This window comes from Calliphora vicina, chromosome 1 (assembly GCF_958450345.1).
Source record: "Calliphora vicina chromosome 1, idCalVici1.1, whole genome shotgun sequence".
Lineage (NCBI taxonomy): Eukaryota > Metazoa > Arthropoda > Insecta > Diptera > Calliphoridae > Calliphora > Calliphora vicina.
In genome coordinates this window covers 96,742,173-96,762,890 of record NC_088780.1, presented here as the reverse complement: position 1 = coordinate 96,762,890, position 20,718 = coordinate 96,742,173, and the positions used below count along the sequence as shown (strand labels likewise).

General features: G+C 29.7%; 1 protein-coding gene across 3 annotated transcripts in view; it reads right to left on the bottom strand.

Moving 5' to 3' along the window:
* Positions 1-20,718, bottom strand: part of jdp (DnaJ domain-containing protein) — a 116,877-nt gene that overhangs the window by 45,647 nt on the left and 50,512 nt on the right. The window lies entirely within an intron of this gene.

The window sequence follows — 20,718 nt, the reverse complement described above, 5'->3', positions numbered from 1 at the left end:
CCGAATGCCTAAGAGTCGGTTAAGCCGAGCCGCCGAGGCGTTATATATTAGCACATTATGACAATATGACTGATAAGAGACCTTGTGAATTGACCAATTATATTTAGTACAATAAAAATAGTACAGTAAATGTGCTTTTGTGAATATGAGCGAATTCACTTAATTATGAATAAATTCGTAAAGAATCCATCGATTTTTATGATCGATATATCATTTTGTTGCCATAATATGTGGCTTTGCGATAAAGGCAATAAATTTCAACCATTTCTGCCGTTTTCGATTTTTCATGATTTTTTTAAAACAAAAAATTACATGTAAAAAAATATATTTGTGTATACATGAAAAATATATTTGCGATTGAAACGCAATTGGTCAATTCACAAGGTCTCTTATCATGTCATATTGTCATAATGTCCTAATATTTTTTGGTTTTTATGACTTTTTAAGCAAAAAATGTCATAAAATAATACTACTCTGTATGCAATGTTTATTGTATTATCGTAACCAACCAGCAGAGACCTGCGTCGAATGCCTAAGAGTCGGTTAAGCCGAGCTGCCGACTCGTGATATATTAGGCCATTATGACAATATGACTGATAAGAGACCTTGTGAATTGACCAAATACATATATATGTGAAAATTTAAACATATCTGTGGACATTTGACAAAACGACTTATCTCGAGAAAAGACAATTTTACAGGATTTTTGTAGTAAATATAAAATTTGAATGCGCTTCTTTTGGTCTTATCGCCATATTTCTATGGCTTTTAGAACATAAGATACGCAATCGAAAAAACGACCTCTTTCAGGTTTTTCCCCAATTTCAATTTGACAAAACAACTTCTCTCATAGAATTCAAATCATTTTAAAAAACTAGTAACTGCCTTTTGACAAAACAGCCTATCTCTAGTTTTAGCACATTTATTATGTAACATGTGGAAAATGTTTTCAAAATTCAATCATTCGAAAGGTGAATATTAACTACTCAATTTTATGAATATCAAATAAAAAACTAAAATGTTGTGAAAATGAGCGAAATAACTTAATTGTGAATAAATTCGTAAAGAATCTATCGATTTTTGTAATCGATATCTCATTTTGTTGCTATTATATGTGGCTTTGCGATAAAGTAATAAATCTGAACAATTATTGCCGTTTTCAATTTTTCATAAATTTTTTAAAACAAAACAAATTGCTATTATCACGTAAAAAATATTTTTTTTTGCTTAAATTTTTTATTATAAATCCGAAACTGCTGTGCCGATTAAAATGCAATATCTAAACTGATTAAAGGTTATGTAAATTCCAATTTTTTTAAGTTTGCCTTAATAACATCGGACTCACCCTTTTTGAGTTATCATTAATTATGTGGAGAAACGTCTAAAAAAAGTAAAAAATTTTACTTAAAATTTTTAAAAAAAAACCTCCCATTGAATTTAAAATTTGGACCTTATTTGTACTACTGGAACGACAATACAACAAAATTGTGTAGTGGTTTAAAAAGCCTCTAAAATTTTTTCGATATTGTTGCCCTGTGTAGTTGGAGGCATTACTCCTTGAAGATTGTTGCAAAACTCAACAAGAGCTTGCAAAATCATTGGGAGCTACTCAGGCAGCAATTTCAAAATGCTTGCGAGAAGCAGGGATATTTAATACCATACGAATTGAAGCCGTGAGACCTAGTAAGACGATTTTGCATGTCCGAAATGAAAAAAATAATTTTTGCAATGAGAAATGGATCCATTACAATAACCCCAAGCGTAAGAAATCGTATGTGAAGCCCGACCAACCAGCCGAATCGATAATAAAGACAAATATTTAAGGCGCTATGGTAATGCACTTTATTTGGTGGGAGAAAAATATCCTATCTATAATGAGCTGCTGAAATCTGTCCAGACAATCAAAGGGATTCTATACCGAACGGAAGTTTTTCGTTTGAAACGAGCATTGCCCAGAATGTGCGGCCAGACATGAAACTGTAATATTTCATCATGACAACACTCGGCCACATGTGGCGTGATTCGTTCGTGGATGAGCAGTTGTTTTGGCTCAGAATCCATATATTGCCAGAAAAATGGAAAAAGGCCATTGCCACTACTTTGAATACATTTACAATGTTTCAAAATAAAAGCTAAAAATTTGAAAAAATCCATATCCATAATTAAGCTAAAATAGGAAGGATTCAAGTCCTTCGGAAAGTTGATTTCAACAGACATTGTTAAATCAACTCACCTTATAAAGATGCATAATATCTGTAGTGGTTCAGATATACTTCCATTAATCATAATGAAATGTATAAACAAAACTGTGTCACATAAAATGAAAATAAACATTTTTATGTCACTTGCAAATATGACACTTCATTTTTTTATGATGTACTTTGTATGGTTGATTTTACATTTATTTTAAATATTGTAAATTTAATTTTGTTCGTCTTTCATTTCTGTTTCACTTTTTGCGGATCCTTGCATTTCATATGTTTAGAGTGAAATAAAAGCAAATACCACCATCAGGTGTTCATTGTCTTTGAGGAGATACAGTTTTTTAATAAATTTGCTGAATGCATTTTGATGGACAGTTTATCAACAAGGTTGTCATATCCATATGAGTAGTATGTTAAAACAATTGTATGTTGTGGTTGTGGTTAATGATGTGGTATTCATCAAAAATTTATCGATTTTGTTGAGGTTGAAATAATATTAATATTGAGAAAATTTACTTAGGTTTAGCCAGTTGTGGTAATTTTAATATAAGTAATGAATTTTTACTGCTTATACATAATTTCGCGGCATCTTCCTTCGAGTAAAATTGTTTGCAAATATATAAGGGGACTTCTCATTCGACATGGCTCATCCCTCATTCTAAATAAAATTCCAGGGAACTATTTTGGAAGTGCTGTTTATACGCAACAAGAAAGAACTTTGGTCTCTATTCAATGTAAAATCTATCTTATATGAGCGTTAGTCAATTGTCCTACGCCATGATCAAGTAAAATCCAAATAATTTGCTGAAAAGATAACAGCTTCATTTGGGAGTTGAACTGATTTTTAAATATTAGTAATTGTTTGGTATACTGCAGCCAACTGAGCTACGCATAAACTGGACACTTGTATGAATTACGGGTAAGTTATTCTAGAATCGATAACGATTAGGTCTAAAAGCATACTATTGCAATATACTTGCTGCTATTTTAAATTATTATTTGCTAATTCTAACAGTTTGCTGCTACGAGTAGAATATTCTTGTTAACAAATTTGTTTTTGTTTTAAAAGCCTTCAAATAGTTAATACTAATCTCAGGAATTTAACTCAAAATCAATCTTAATTACTAACAAATTAAATACATTCCTTTATATCTGTACAAATTTCGCATATATTTTGCTCCTGTACCTTAATAACCCATTGTGCGTCTTGTCATTTACGCATTAACTTTTAACTTTTGCTTTATTCCCCCTTTTCAATTTACTTGGTGTATGTGCTTACAACATTAATAAGTTTTTAACAAATTCCCAGAATTCAATTACAAGTTACAAATAAGTTTCTCTCATTTTGTTAATTTAATAAATCTTTTATGTGCGCCCTCATTAGAGCCAACCATTCGTACGTTCGTTGAAGTTAGTTGGAATTATTACTAGCAACATAATGGTAATGGCTATTTGTTAATAAGTTTCCAGCTGCCATTGTACTTTTGTTGTATGGATATGGGTTTAGTACTAAATAGAGCTTCTTTTACAAATGATTAACTTCTTCAATAACATTCAGTATTAGCAAATCAAGGTTGGGGGGGGGGGGGGGGGTGTTTTGCAATTGATTAACACAACAAATAAAAAGGGAATACATTTGTTAATGGCTAAAAGGAAATTACCCTAAAAAAGGATTATAAGTTTAATGTATGTACTTATATTGAAATAAGTAAGGTTTTATTGAAGGAAATTAATCAGATGTAAATTGAAGCAATACAATGGGGTTGTACAAATTTCAAAGTGAAAGTCTGAAAAAGCTTTAGTAATACTGCTGATGTTAACTCTAACAGTGCATACGATGTTACAACAATATTTATATACACAGCGACATCTTCTAGAAATCTCAAGAATAATCTAACGGAAATACTAGAATGTTATATTTCTACAATGATCAATTAGAACTTTTAGATCTATTTCACAGTTAATGTTATCATACTTATAATAAATGTTAATAACAGCTTGTTATCAACATTGTTGCTTAATAGAAGTTTCTACTGATGCAAATGTTTATAAACATGATGAATGTTGCAAGCAGCCGTTACTCACCGTTAAATTTAAATTTATAATGAAAATTCTAAACAATAGGCTACGAAATGATTTTTTAAGAAATAATTTGAACAAATTTGAGAACAAAAGCTAAATTTTTCTTCAATGCCAAAACGGTTCTAGATTACATACAACCGATACAACCTTAAAAAATTGAATTATTAATCCTCAATTAGTGTTTATTTGACTGTGATTCCAAGTCACTTTTTGATATTTAGTTTAAAAGAAATTTGGGATTTGAGATATGCATGCAATTGTATTGGAATTATGTTATAATGGGTTAACAACAATATGTTTATATTTGAACATATGTGAGTAAATAAAATATAAAAACTATTTGAAATTGCAGTTTTTTTCAAACATTTAATTTTGTGGCAAATATTTCTTCAAATCATCTAAAAATCATCCGATTTTACTTAAAATTTGAATTTTTTTTGTACAACATATTCTAAATTGGCTTGACTTTAAATCATAACCAATTTAAGGAACAGAGAGACAGAAAGAGAAATTGTTATTGAACTTAAATGAAGTCAATCAACACCAGCTTTACAAGAGAAAATATCTAGCTACCCAGCTGTATTTAAAGTAGTCAATGTATACCTTTTACAAATATCGTATTAGACATTCAAAATAATACGATATTTGTGTGGAAGATTTTATGGTATCAATTTATAATTATTTTTAATACATATTCTATAACATTTTTTTGGGAAGAATTTTGAAACTTGGGTACATAAGCATTACTATGAGATTAATATTGTACAAATTGGAAATGAGGTTAAAAAGTTATTATTCGTATATAAAATTTGAACTTTGAACCTCGATAAAAGAAAAAAACCAAAGCGAATTTACAATGTTTGAACAACTTAAAATCTTGTATGACACATAAAGAACTTGATTATCAAGATATCATAATCTGAGAACCACATATTATGATATAATGATTCATCATAAAAATTGTTGTCACAAACATATACTTGTTTACTGTATTCATATACAGTAGCGAGCATAAAAAATGCAACTCCATGCAATGTGATTTTCAACAGCACTGATAATATAATATATATAGAAAAATAATTCAAAATGTAAGATAAATTTAAATTTATTTTCAAAATTTGATTAATTTTTAATTCTTTAGGGGAAAACATAGAAATTCTGAACAGGAAAAGATTTTCCTCGATTTTATGGAGCAACATCAAGATGTAGCCCAAGGGTATGAAAAGGGAGACCGAGTAGCAAAAGAGGCACTATGGTTAGAATTAACGGACAAATTTAATTCATCTGGACCTCCTTCCAAGGATTGCAATGGTTGAAAAAAAACATGGGCTGATTGGATGGTGTATGTGAAAAACAAAATGCGCCACAATAAAAAAGAAAACCAAAAAACTGGTGGTGGTCAATACAACAAATACATATTATCGGATGTAGAGGAATCGGTAGCAAGGCTGACAGGCATTTATAGAGTTGTTTATGGCTTAGTTGGATCCAGAGATTTTACTGAAACAGTTTTTTGAAAATGTGTTGTGTGATTCTAATGAAGAAACTTCAACTGATTTAGACGTTATAGCTCTCTCAACATCGCAGAGTGCTTTAGAAAATCGGGAACACACAGACAAAAATACAAACATATCATCAAAGATGCGACCTTGCCGAACACCATCTCCAGACTCTAAACATAAAAGACCACGAACTCCTTGCAATCCTTATACACCATCAACACCTGATTTAAATAAACTTCTGGCAGAAGAAAACAGTTATTTAAAATCTATAGTAAAATTAATGGAAGAACAACGCGATGAAATAAGATGCCGAAATCAAAAATTAGACAGGCTATGCAATATCCTGGAAAGTCATTTTACCGCCAGAAAAATAAATGATAAGGAAACTCAAAAACAACTAAAGGAGAAAAACGAATTCAAGTTAAAATTATTAGAAATAGAATCTTTAAAACTTGCAATAGAACGCACCAAATCAATGCGTCAATAATTCCTTATATCTTCTAAATTCTAAATGATCTTATTTTAAACTACATATGGATTCCAAAAATGTTCCTTTAAATAGTATTTTTTATTTAATTTAAAATAATAAAAAAGAAAATTGAAAATGCTCAATTAATTCAATTGAAAATGCTCAATTAATTCAATTGAGCATTTTTTTTGGGCAACATTAAACATATCTCTACCAGATGTCTCCTCTACATCTTCCTCATAATTCTCGTCAATTTCGTTCATCGTTATAATATCCTCACACTCTACGTTGTACTCTCTACAAATGTTATGTAAAGCACAGCACACATTTATTATCTTTACAACTTTTTGTGGAGTGTATTGTAATGTCCCAAGCAAGCACCTAAATCGGCTTTTCAATACCCCAATTGTTCGTTCTATAATATTGCGGGCTGATGCATGCTTTTGGTTAAATTTGTGCTCTAACGTTCCAACTGTTACGTTTTTGTATAGCGTGATTAAAAATGGCTCTAAACCATAGCCGGAATCTCCCAATAGCCAAGAATTTTTATTTCCATTGGAATAATTATTCAGAAAAAAAGTTCGAGCTCTGCTCATATTCCAAATGAACGAATCAGGACTGCATGCATCCACAGCACGGACTTTCATTTTGTAATCACATATCTTAAACAACATACTATTACTTATTAAGAAGAAAACTAATGAATAATCTATCTTACGATCATAGCATTAACACTAAATGACCCCTTTCTGTTAAAAAATACAGATTCGTCTTCTGATGGCTTGTTCATTTTGACGTGCGTACCGTCAATACATCCTATTACCCCAGGCATATGAAATTTATTAAAAAGATGAGTTTTTGAATTTTGTATTTCATCTGCTGACATTTTAAGCTTTATCCATTGTGGGCATATTGTGTTCTCCGCTGCATTTATTACTCTCCACATTATTATTGAAACTGTGCTCCTTCCTAAACTGATATCCACATCTTTAGCTAGAAATAATTATTAAACTGAAAAAATATTACCATAAAAAATATGAGATCATTACCAATAACGCCTTGAAATGCACCTGTAGCTAAAAACCGAAATGTTGTGGACAACTGTATAATTACAGGAATTGTTGAGCTTTGGAGATGTGGGCTTAATTTTTCCAACACCATTATAAAAGCCTCCTTGCTGAGGCGGTAATAGCTAATAAACCTGATATAGGAATTAGTTTAATAAATTAAAGACTTTATATAAGCTTACACTGCACTGGGATATGAAAGAGGATCTGAAGTATCCCTCAATATTTTCCGACGTAGTTTTTCAACAGATTCTTGACGTTCCTGGGCGTGGATTGCTGCAACAATTGAAATCCCGGGCATTTTGAGATTTTAAATTTATTTTTTATTTTCTTATTTCCTGTTCGTTTACATTAATCATTGCCACATAAAAATCAAAAAAGCCGACGACTTAAAATATTATCGGAATAATAACTACGGAATTGAAACCATTCCGATCGGAATGTGTGACAGGCCTGATAATTATCCAAACTAAATCGTTTTGCAATTTCTTGTTACGGAAAACTTATTTTTGTTGATTTTGTATGGATACTGCTATTCTACAGGCATTTACTGAGAAATATCATGCACAAAAAATTTCATGGTATTCTTGAAAAATATCGAAATAATAATGAAATTTTGGTCCATAACTCTGGTTCTACTTGAACGAGTTGGCCCATTTTCTCATCATCAAAAAATATTTTGGTAAAATTGCATCTGTTGAAGGCAAGACATACGGATGGACATGGGTTGATATCCTTAGAATATTATAGGGACCCAGAATATATATAGTATTTGGTTCCGTGTCAATTGTCATTTTTTGGTGGTGGCTATAAAAGTTATAAACTTTAATTTGAAGACAATTTCGTACCGGTTATTTGACTGTCCTGTTGTAGCTGGTATAAAACTGGTTTTATTTTTGAAATCATTAAGTAGTCGGAGGATGGTTTGTATACAAGAAACTGTTTATTGGACTAGTTCTGCCCCTAAATGATAGGTAAAATTACTGGATTGGGACAGTCACCTAAAAATGCTGGTTATGACATGATAATATAAAATTGTATGTAAATCACACATACTTTTCTATACATACAATATTTTCTGACCTTCAATAAATAATTCAATTTTACTATAATCCACACACAGTTCAGTGGATTTCTCAATATATAAACTGGCTGCTTGCTATGTGTACTAGAACATTATTGTTATTTTTATTTTTCAATTTTCTTGAATATTTACCCCCACTACCGAAATGTTGAACAAACAAACAAAATTGTTATTGCTTAAAGGTGTTATTTAGTGTTGTTACAAATACAAACTATAATGGCTGATGTTGCTACAACTATAGTATAGTATAAGTACTACATGTACATGCTACTCTAGTATATCTACTACTGCCCTTATAATAACTGCTTACTTACTACTATGTACTATAACAATGGCCATTCTGTCCATATTTGATGTTCGATATACAATTACCAAAAACCGCACGTACCTCCAGTAACCACAATAAAGTGCATGCATTCATCCATCCATCCATATATTGTTAATTCTATATGAATATACTATATAAATATATACAATTGGTCAATTCACAAGGTCTCTTATCATGTCATATTGTCATAATGTCCTAATATTTCACAATGGTTTTTATTGTTTTTCAAGTAAAAAATGTCCTAAAATAATAGTACTCTGTATGCTATGTTTATTGTGTTATCGTAACCAACCAGTAGAGACCTTCGCCGAATGTCTAGGAGTCGGTTAAGCCAAGCTGCCGATTCGAGATATATTAAGACATTATGACAATACGACTGATAAGAGACCTTGTGAATTGACCAAATGTATGTATATTATACATACACAAATATTGCTTTTGTTTATTGTTGTTTTCCATAAATTTAATTTGTTTTTTCTATATCAAAAATATGGATATTGTTGTTGCTATATATTCTTTATAAAGAAAAATACGTAAAATATTAAATTTATTGTAGCTGGTCATGATAGTTATTGGAATATGAGTTTTGTTGCTACTACTTACTAACTATTTTCCCTAACAATATAACCATGATCTATTGATGTGGAAATTTTATTAGTTTTAAGCAAAATAGTAAAAAAAAATCACTTTTCCTTAATAAATAATAGATTTTTATCAACACTTGGACGCAAACCATTGAAAACTACTTGTGCGCTGTATATAAACTCACTCGTAAGGAAATCTCTATGGAACAATATTTAGCAGAAAACAGCTTTTTAGTTTTATGGAATTGTATTGTAGCGGATTATGAATAAGTAATATATAGAGGAAGTCAAAGGAAAATTTAAAACTATAAATTGTTTTAGAAGATTATTTCTGTTTGTCAGTGGGCCCGACATGCGAAGGCAATGCAGAACACAGCTTAAGTAAATTTTTGCATATTTTAAACAATTTTATTATTAACAAATATAAACGAATCACAGTGGTTTAGAAAGGTTTCTTTTTTTTAAATAATTCGGTATCTCGGGAACTATTTGAGATATTGTTTCGGTGCTGAGGTGTTTGATTTACATTTGTTTAGCTTATTATAGCTAATGGTTCCCCCTCAAATTTTGTCACCTGGGGTCTAAATTTTTTTAAAAAAATCAACAAAAATCAATTTATGCTCCGAATAAGCTGAAATTTAAAATATGAATAGTCCTTGAGTAGATCTACGAATAATACTTTTATATGCGTTGGCTATCTGTATTAGTTGAATAGATATTTAGGTTTATTAATTTATTTTCTTTAATTTTGCTCGATCTTTTTATGTTTTTTTAGATATGGCGCGCCTAAGCGGATATAGCAACCTAGAGACCTATCCAAACTTGACCATTTTTAAACAAAAAATTTCGGTTTGAGCAAATAATTCTAAAAAGGCAAGCACCGATCCTTAAAAAAGCTCCATAATTGTATACCCCTATATGTTTCTTAAATACTTGAAAAGATTTTTTTTACTATCACATGGTAAATAATTTCACAGTAGGCACTTTTTTAAAAATACTCTGTTTTTGGGACACATTTTACCCGTTTTAGGAATTTCAGTATTTGAAAATAAAAAATTTAAAAAATTATAATACCATTAATTTATGAACATTTGAGCCTATATTAGTATAAAATTTTGTTATGATATCTTTAACCATTAAAATTTTACATTAATTCAAATTTAAAATTTTTCTTCATGGAAAATCACCATATTATATTTTCTTTAGTATTTAAGGTAATTGACGGCCCAAAAATTTATAAAATTAATTATTTTTTTTAAAATATTAATATCCAAGTAATAAGGTTTTCAATAATATCAAAAACTAATATAAAAAGCCTTTATTTACTTCTCAGAAGTTTCACAAACCATGCCCCCTTTTGAAAAATTGGAACGTTTTTTCGGTACCGTGAAATAACTCCCCACGAAAAGATAAAATAACACCCATCATATTTTTCATACAACTTAGGACTTATTTCATTATAAAACAACTCCTAACGCATAGGGAGTTATTTCATAATTTTTTGTTTGGAGTTATTTCATAATGCAATAACTCCCAATGAAACAACTCCCAATGAAATTTTTGATGGGTTTTATTTCATTTTATTTTGGGTATTAGGATTTATTTCACTGTATTGGGAGTTATTTCATTTTTGTTGGGTTCTACTTTGCAAAACAAATTTTCTGAGTGATGCCAGTTTTTGACACATCCCAGAGGAGTAAAACTTTTCGCTACGCCATAGTCCCGCAATGCAAAAAATGTTTGGTAAGCGAAGAATAATTTCACTTTTGAAGTTCCTTTTTTTAGATTACATAAATAAATGGCTTCGGATTGGGAATTATTTCATTTCTATTGCGATTTATTTCATTCGGAGTTATTTCGCTTTTTTGGGACTAATATTTTTAAAATTATGAAACCGCCGATTACACTAGTTTACAAGGTTTTTGCTCATGAATTGAAACATATGGGGATTTGTGTATTTAGGTCTTCTAAATTCGGAAAAAATGTTTAAAAAAATCCTGGACGTCAAACTTTTGAGATATTTATTAAAAATGAAACATATAAAAATGTACTTTAAATTAGGACAAAAAAATTAAAAGTGAAGTGTTTTAGTCCTCTTTTTATAATTGTTTTCACTTGTCTCCCTCACGACACTCCAACAGTAGTCTCCTAGCATATTCTGATCCCAAAAACCTTGATAATTCCTCTCGAAAAACTTCAAATCTTTATGGAAACGCTCTCCATGTTCGTCACTCATGTGTCCGAGGTTTTCCGGGAAAAATCCAAATGAGAATGTTAAATTATGTAATAAATTCGCAACAATATCTCTGTAATTTTGATTTTTCTTATTCCCCAAAAATTCTTAAACAAAAAGTTTAAAAGAATTCCATGCTCCATTTTCAACATCGATTAATAGACACTCAAATTTGGTATCAACCTAAATTTTTCATATTTGAGGACCCGCTTCTTTTAGTTTAGCCTCAGAAAGACTCGGGAACACGATGTATAAATATTGAAATGCTGGTTTTGTCTTATCTAAAGCTTTTACGAAATTTTTTTAATATAAATAAGCATTTTGCAGTGTTTATGTCATAGGAAAACCTCGATTTGACTGAATAATTTTTCCGCAAATAAAACAAAAATGGTCTGGGTTTATTTTACAGTTTCTAGAAGACATTTCAAAATAGTTTTTACTTTAGGGTTTTGTATTTAATAGCGATTTATTAACGTTTATCTACAGGAACGATGTACTTTTATACAGTAATTATTTTTTCCGCGTTCATTTTTTTTGGAATGTGTCAAAAGAATACAACTCTGAAAGTATCCAGTAGCTTCGCCAGAGTATTGAGTACCCAAAAACTATATAAATATTTAATTACTACAATTCGGTACACTACAGTATGCATTAGTAGTACTCAGGGCAGGTGAAAAATAAAAACCCATATATCTCAAAATGTTGACGTATAGGTGGGAAACAAAAAATGGTCAATTAACTAGCGTTCCTAGCTCTTCTTAAAAATACAAGTTTCATTCCATGAGGAAACAAAAATGTTTGATTTGTAAACTAGTGTTATTGGGAGTAATTTCATTTTAACCTTTGGTAGTTATTTCATTTTTCAAGTCTGGGAATTATTTCATTTTTGATGGGAATTATTTCATAGGGAGTTATTTCATTGGGAGTTATTTCATTTGGGAGCTATTTCACGGTACCGTTTTTTCACATATAGCATGCAAATTAAAAACAAAATCTCAAGGACTATTTATATTTTAAATTTCAGATCACTCAGATCACAAATGAATTGTTGGGGGTTTTTTTTAAAAAAATTGGGACCCGAGGTGACCGACTTTGCGGCTCCACGCACTGGCTCACTTTAGCGCTAGGAGGCTGATGTAATGCAGCTCGAAAACTCCCCCTGCTCCAACATAACTATCAACATGGTAAATTTATTATTTGTGCATTTTTTTAATAAATTGTTTGCTAATTTCTACAAATTTCTTTACATTCTTGACTGACGGAGTTAAATCTAAAGCTTTCTCAAATTTTCAATATTTGGATTTCAAATAGCAATTCAGATCAACAATCGATATTACACTGTTACGAAATTGTACTTGAATTCAAATATAACGATTTTAAGGGCTGATTTAAAAGTAGCATAATGCTTTCAAATAACAGTGCTGTAATAGTAAACTGTAACATATCTGTGGCATTATTAAATAAGAGCTTTCAGTTGACCATTGATCGTAAGTTGGCAACGCTGTTTGCTGCGACCGTATATTCGAATTCGAATATTCAGTTAAAGAACATTGTAGAAATAGAGCTTTCTAGATGGTAATGCAGTGTTATAAATAGTGGCAGAGGTTGCAATCGTGAGTGAGTTTTATCAGAGACGCTATTCGAATAAACATCAACTGAGTGCCTTAAAGTGTGTTGTTTTTTTCAAGGAAACTCGTGTACATTATAAAGTGTGTCTGTATTTCTGCGAATTTACAAACGTGTATAAAAAACATTGAGTGACTATTTAATTCTGTTGTTTTGTACATTTGACAAAATTAAAAAAGATGTTTCCATTTTCGAACTACTAAACGGCTTTTATTTGCAATCAAAAGTATCCGGTTTATTTAAAGGAAATAAACTAACGTTTTGAAAAGATTAAAACGTAACAATAAATTGCTTCCAAAATAGCTACTTTGAAGTAAAATTTAAATCTATTACACAGGTCAACACAAACAAATTTAGAGGCTTTTTAACCACTACACAATTTTGATGTATTGTTGTTCCAGTAGTACAAATATGGTCCAAATTTTAAATTTGTTACAATAGCAAAACACGCTTGTAAGCATACAATTTGGTGAAAATGAGCGAATTCACTTAATTGTGAATAAATTCGAAAAGAATCAATCGATTGTTATCTTCGATATCTCATTTTGTTGCTATTATATGTGAATTTGCGATAAAGCAATAAATCTGAAAAATTTCTGCAGTTTTCGATTTTTCATGAGTTTTTTAAAACAAAAAAAAATTAGCTATTTTCTCGTAAAAAATATATTTTTTGCTTCAATTTGTTATTATAACTTGGAAACTATTGAGCCTATTGAAACGCAATATATACCTGAAAATTTTTACATAGCATGGAAAAACTGTCTTCAAAATTCAATCATTAGAAAGTAGAACATTAACTGCTCAATTTTATGTATATCAAACAAAAAACTAAAATTTTGTGAAAATGAGCGAATTTACTTAATTGTGAATAAATTCGAAAAAAAAATCAATAGATTTTTATGACCGATGCCTCATTTTGTTGCTATTATATCGAGCCCTTAGCGCCCAATTATCGTAAGCGACAAAACACAAATTTTACAGGAGAAGGTTTTTTCGATTATTTTGAAATTTATACATAAAATTAAAAATGTTATGATGCGATATAATATAATTTCGTTCTAGCTATTTGTTTTTGACAATTAAAAATTCATGGAATACTTTAAAATGTTTTTTATTAAATTTTTGCATACACACAAATTTTTCGAATTGAAATAAAATTGTTATTTATGAATAGGTTTTAATGAAATTTCACACTTATGTAAAATTTTCTATTTAAAACGGAAAAATAAAAACGAATTTTGAAATTTATTATTAGCAATCCCGCAATTCTCAAAAAATTGTTGATAAATCCCAAAAATGGAAATTTTTAGTTTATTGGCTATAATATCCATACCAGGGTCTAAGTTATCGGAACCCTTTACAAAATAATTAAAAGCATATTGGGTCATCTAAAATCGGTTACTATATTTTGATATCGAATATGCGTAAAAAAATAGGTGTTTTTTGAATGGACCTGGTCCCCTCGGTAAGAAATGTTTTTAATTTTTTTTCAATTAAAATATTTTATGAAAACTTAGCTTTCAGAAAGTATGAATTCCTTATACATCCTCTTAGAATCTTTTTGCGATAACTTAAAAAGAAAAAAGTTCTTTTTTCCCAAAAAATTAGCGAAAAATAGGCTTTTTTAAATTAAAATGCATATAACTTTGGACTTAGGCAATATTTTTAAACACTTCTTTTTATATTTGACACATACATATGTTGTTAGGATAAAAACTGGAGAAAATCGGAAAATATTTGGATACGCTGTTATCAAAAAACTGGAGTAGGCTGGGTAAAACTGTTGAAAATTTAATTTTCAAATGCGAATATCTCCTTTTGTCTCTTTTGTAGCGCTCGATGAAAAGATTTTATATGTGTAATTTTTTTGAAATCGGAACACAAACGAAGAAATATGATTGTTTTAAAAATGTAACATACCAGAGGTGTCCTATTTTGAGGACACTTGGTCGCGCCCCTGGTAGGCCCATGAGGTCAAGGTTCAAAACTTAAACTCGACAATACTTTTTCTTTGCGAATGTGAAATTTCATTCAAACCAATCTAACCATGTAGAAGTTACAGATTTATTTCCCTCTTTTTTTCTATACCACTGTGTGTCGCTTACGATAAAATTTGTTTACTGTAAAATGTAAACATTGACTTACGATAAAATCTTACCCCCTATAAGTTTTTAAGTTTTTTTTTAATTTTTACAAAAAAAAAATATTTTGAAAATGTCGCCTACGATAATTTTGCGCTAAGGGCTCGATATGTGGCTTTGCGATAAACCAATTAATTAGTCTAAACAATTTCTGCCGTTTTCTATTTTTTATGATTTTTTTTAAACAAAAAATTGCTATTTTCATGTAAAAAATATATTTTTTGCTTTAATTTGTTATTATAACTTCGAAACTACTGAGCCTATTCAAAACGCAGTATATAATTATTAAATGTTATGTAAATATAAACTTTTCTAAGTTTATTTTAATAACATCGGACTGACCATTTTTGAATTGTCATTAATTATGTGCAGAAACATTTTATAATTTTACTTAAAATTTAAAAAAAAAATTTCTCCATAGAATTGAAAATTTTTACCATTTTTGTACTTAGGTAGCCATGATACATTCAATCTATATAGTGGTTAGTCATGTCTTTTTTTGCTCTTGACCTGTGTTATCTTTTTGTGGTAAAATTCATCAGTTTTTTATCGAAATAGAAAGTAGAGCTTCAATTTTATTTATGTTACTTTAAGGATTATTTGCTAAATTAAGTTCAGTATTAAAGATTCGTTAAGTTTACATTTTAGTTGAGTAACTACCTTTATGCTGACTTTCTATGTATATTTTAAGTATAATTTCCCACTAAATGTCTAAATTGAACAAAACTTCCTTCCATGCATTAAAGTTGGTTGTGATAACCAACATGTAGATTTTTACCTATAAATATGATTTATTTCCAAGAAAAGAAAAACACAACAATTTGGTAAAAGTATTTTTCAATGTAAATTTTCTAGGCACTCACTACACAACAGATTACTGTAGAACATTATAAAGTACTGAAAGCATTACGTTTTGCCATGAAGTCTGACGACAAAAATATGTTTCAAGTGAGTGTGTATAAATAATGAGATTATCATGTTGTAACATTAATGTCCACAGGATAAATTCGGCTCTTCTCTAGTTCTCGTAACCAGTGTAGCCAGATGTGGGGATTTGTCCCCAAACTGGGGATTTCAAGATTTTTTTGGGGACAGAATTTCGTGGGGAGGGATTTGGGGATTTTAACAAAATTTGGGGATTTACATGCATTTTTGGGGATTTTACATTTTCAGACATTCTTTATTTAAATTTTATAGTGCTTGTATCGGTAATTAAAAATGTTAATTACATTTCTTCAGAATTTGACGAAAATGACAAAAATTTTAGATATGCATTTCGAGACTTTTTTTGCTCCCAGGCCACAATTTACTTTGATAATCTAAAAATTAAAAAAAGGTTTCAAAAAATGTTCACAGATGTTAAATTGTTTTAAATTCTTGCTAAAAATACAAAGCTGAATCATTCTCTAAGAGCTATTTTTTGAATTCGTATTTAAATATTAATTATCTTTATGTTCTATTTCAATGAGTTTTTCAGTGCTCTTTTAAATGGTACTTAAATGGCCAACGTTAGTTATTTAAAATTTATTTAAGTTTCATAAACTCCAAAGCAAAAACTCCACTTCCGATGCGGTGTCTTCTTTGTCCATTTTCTTACCAATAATTTTATTTTTTAATAAACTTTAATTTTTTATTGGGTAAACGTACAAATTTTTGTTTTGGTTGAACACCTGTTTTATGCAAAATTATCGATAATTGTTTGACATTTAGTAGTGCTACCATAATTCTATCATCATTTAAATAAGAAAAATTATATAGCACTGAAAAACTCGGCTGTGCCGAATCTTATATACCCTTCACCAAATTATACTTCAAAATAAAAATTTTAAATATTTTTAAGTAAACAAAATTAATTTTTATTTTTAAAAGTAGTTTTTTTAATTTTTTTTAAGGGTTTTTTCTTTATTCATTACAAAAAATTCAAATTATAAATTATGCCTCAGCGCCTTAAAGGCTTTTTAGAAGCAACATTTTTTAAATTTTTTTTTTTTCAAATTGTTTTTTAAATTTAAATTTTGTTTTAATATTTAGTAAAAAAAAATTTGGTGAAAAAAAATCGGGTTAAAAAATATTTTTTCCGTTTTTGACCCTACAATGGGTCCAACATACTATGGTCATAGTAATCTAGATATAGGTTAAAAATAGAGGTTGTCCTGGTTTTTTCCTTATATCTGGACCGATTTTCTAGATTTTAAACAGCAACCGAGCCGGAAGAATTCCGGAGATATTGATGTATGAATCGGGTATGTAAGTTATTTGGGGGCTTCGGAAAGTTGATTTCTACAGATAGACAGTCAGACGGACATGGCTATAATCGAATACAGTATCCATCTTATATATCAATTGTATTGCAAATTAAGTTAAAGTTCTAAATTCGAATCTTAATTATGTACTAAAAGGTGAACTGAATTTACATTTTTTAAAAAAACATAATTTTTTGGGATAAAAAATTCAAACCCCTACATTTTAAAAATCGAATATTAAAAACTCTTGATTTCTCAAGGAGTCCTAAAAAATAATATCTTCTAAACAAGTTGTTCCAAAATCGATGAATCAACTTTTTGTAAAACGGACAATAGTAAAATTTTGTATTAACAATATAATATAATTTTTTTTTTTTAATTTTGTTTTTTAAAAATACATATAAACTTACGGGTACAAACTTGGGGATTTAAATTTTGAAATGGGGATTTTTTGGGGACATCGACTTTCAAATTGGGGACATGAGGTAAACTTTGTCTGGCAACACTGCTCGTAACCGTCTGTCCGCAAGAGTATGTGTCAAAAAAATATTTCATATTTTGCTACAAACTTTTGCTAAAAGCAACAGCAAAACAACAAAAATAAAACATAGCTTAAATTTATTTTTAAAAATTTTAAATAATAAAAGTACTTTGTTGGTAATAGAAAAAAAAATTACATTAAAAATCTGGGTGTAACTTGTCGTTACACTCCCTTTCTAACACCCCCTAGCTTTTTGAAAAGTCATGCTATTTAATTCAAAGTTACTTACTAAAAGAGAGCATGAAGAGTGTTTGTTTATAATACGGAATAATTGAAAAATGTATATAATTTATGTAAATTGAGTTGAAAAATTAAATTATTTGAAATTTATCAAATGGATTTAAAAATAAAAATAGGGAAAAGCCCACACCAAAGAAAAAGACAAACAGATATGCCTGTCTGTCTGTTTTAAAAAAATAAAAGAATTTGGTTTTATTTCTGTGAGTATAATGTAATTATAAGAATTTGTTTTTTATTTAATATGAAATATTAATAATATCGTTGGCTTAGAATTTAAAGGCACTATGTCATGCAGACATTATAGAAGGCACAACGAATGTTTAGGAATTAAATTATTTTTATTACAAACCATTACAAATCTTAAGATATCCAAGTGAGTGAGATAGTGGTTTAAATTATACATTATTAATTGTGAATTCATTTAAGAGTTGCGTTGGAATTACCGCTGAGCTAAGGTTACCCCTAAAATTACATAAATAACGGCAATTACTCTGAATTGCGTCCTTTCGACTCAGAAAGTGATCCTGAGCAGATTGGTGGGTGTTAGGACAATATTTTTGCACGTTACAAACATCTGCACTAACCCAATGTGTAGGGTATAAATAGAAATGTAAAAAAAGAAAAAAGCTCCATAAATTCGTCTTGATATTTCGATGAAGGAACTACTTAGTATCATTAAGTCCCCATTTGTGAATCCCACGCATTCATCATCCCACATTTTCTAAATTCATGTTTCTAGGTTCACTGTTATCGAAAAGTACCAGATTCAAAACACATTCGAATACTTCTGCCTTGGTGACCGTGAATTTACCACGCCCACTTTTTTTCGATTTATCGGAATTTAAGTTTCTACTGAAAGAAAAATTTACCACTCCCACTTTTTTGATTTATCTAAAATCGGAAAACGGTTGCATTGATATAAGTAGCTTTACTGAAAGAATAACTGACCACGCCCACTTTCTTTCGGTATATATATTCCCTTATTAAACAGATCTGCAAATATGTGACCAAAATCAGTGACTGGCTGTGATTGGAGGTATTGCGGAAAATTCCTACGATGAACTAGTAACTAAGCAGTTTGTCGCATTTTTTCATTTGCAATTCATGAAATATATCCAAGCAGTACATCAGGAACATGGTCAAAGAGTGTACTTTACTGAGGAGAATGTATTACAACGAGTTGATCGACCGCCATCTACAACATTGACCAGATTTTTTAAAACTCCGAGATACCGACGTATTAGATCGGATTTACACAGTCCATCCAAGAAACATCATTCCAAGAATGCTGAATTGTGTGACACGTATAGAGTAGGTTGTCAACGCTTTCGATTGTTAGAGAATGACACTTATTTTGAATACTTATCAAATGGTCAAATGCTCATCAAATACAAACAATGTTTTCGATATTTTTTTTCGAAAAAATTACTTACATTAATTTTAAATTATACAGAAAGTAAGAAAAAGATGAATAATGTGTTTACATTTTTCTGAAAGACAACATCTCTTGAAATACTATAAAAGTAAAATAATATCAAAATTCGTAATAGTGCGTGGTCCAGAGCCTTCCGAAGTAGACCTATTTTTTATGTAAATTTCAACTTTAGACAACACGTTCTCTAATCGCATAGCTGCTTTCAGAAAATTAAGACCTGTTTTGTATGTCCCAATATGTTCTTCAATACTGCGCAAAAGGATTTCATAGCCGCGGACTTGGTGCCTTCAATAGATCCAAAAATTAAAAAATCCCAATTTTGGGATTTTTGGAAAGCTTTTTGGGAATTGTGGGATTGTCATTAACAATTCGCAAATATCTTTTTAACTTTTAGATTTGGATCAAAAGTTTCTATATAAGTATAAAATTTCATTAAAAACGAATCATAAACAAAACTTTTATTGCATTTTAAAAATTTAAATTTTCATTTCCCATATTTTATTCCCATATTTATCAAAAAAGACTTCTACAATTTTTTCAATTCTTAAAAAAGATGATGTCGTCAAATGAATGTTTCTATTTACTGATCTGTTGGTTCAATATCAATATTTGTTTGGTATTTATGAAGGTTAATGCAGTTTTCATATATGGTGCTTATATGGGACCTATGACCAATTATGAGCCGATATTTTCATTTGTATGGGAATTAGTTGTGCAACATTTGTACCTGATAACGGTATTGTTAAGGGAAATGTGCGTATTTAAGTGACTTTCTGGAGAGGACTTAATATGGATCGATCCAAAGAAATATAGTATATTGTGATTCCTTTTAGCTGGAAAATAATTTTTTCTGAATTTTGTATGGCTACGTGTATTGTATAGGCATTTATATATCATAGAGCAATATTCCGGAAAGACATTTGGAGGTTGGATTACATT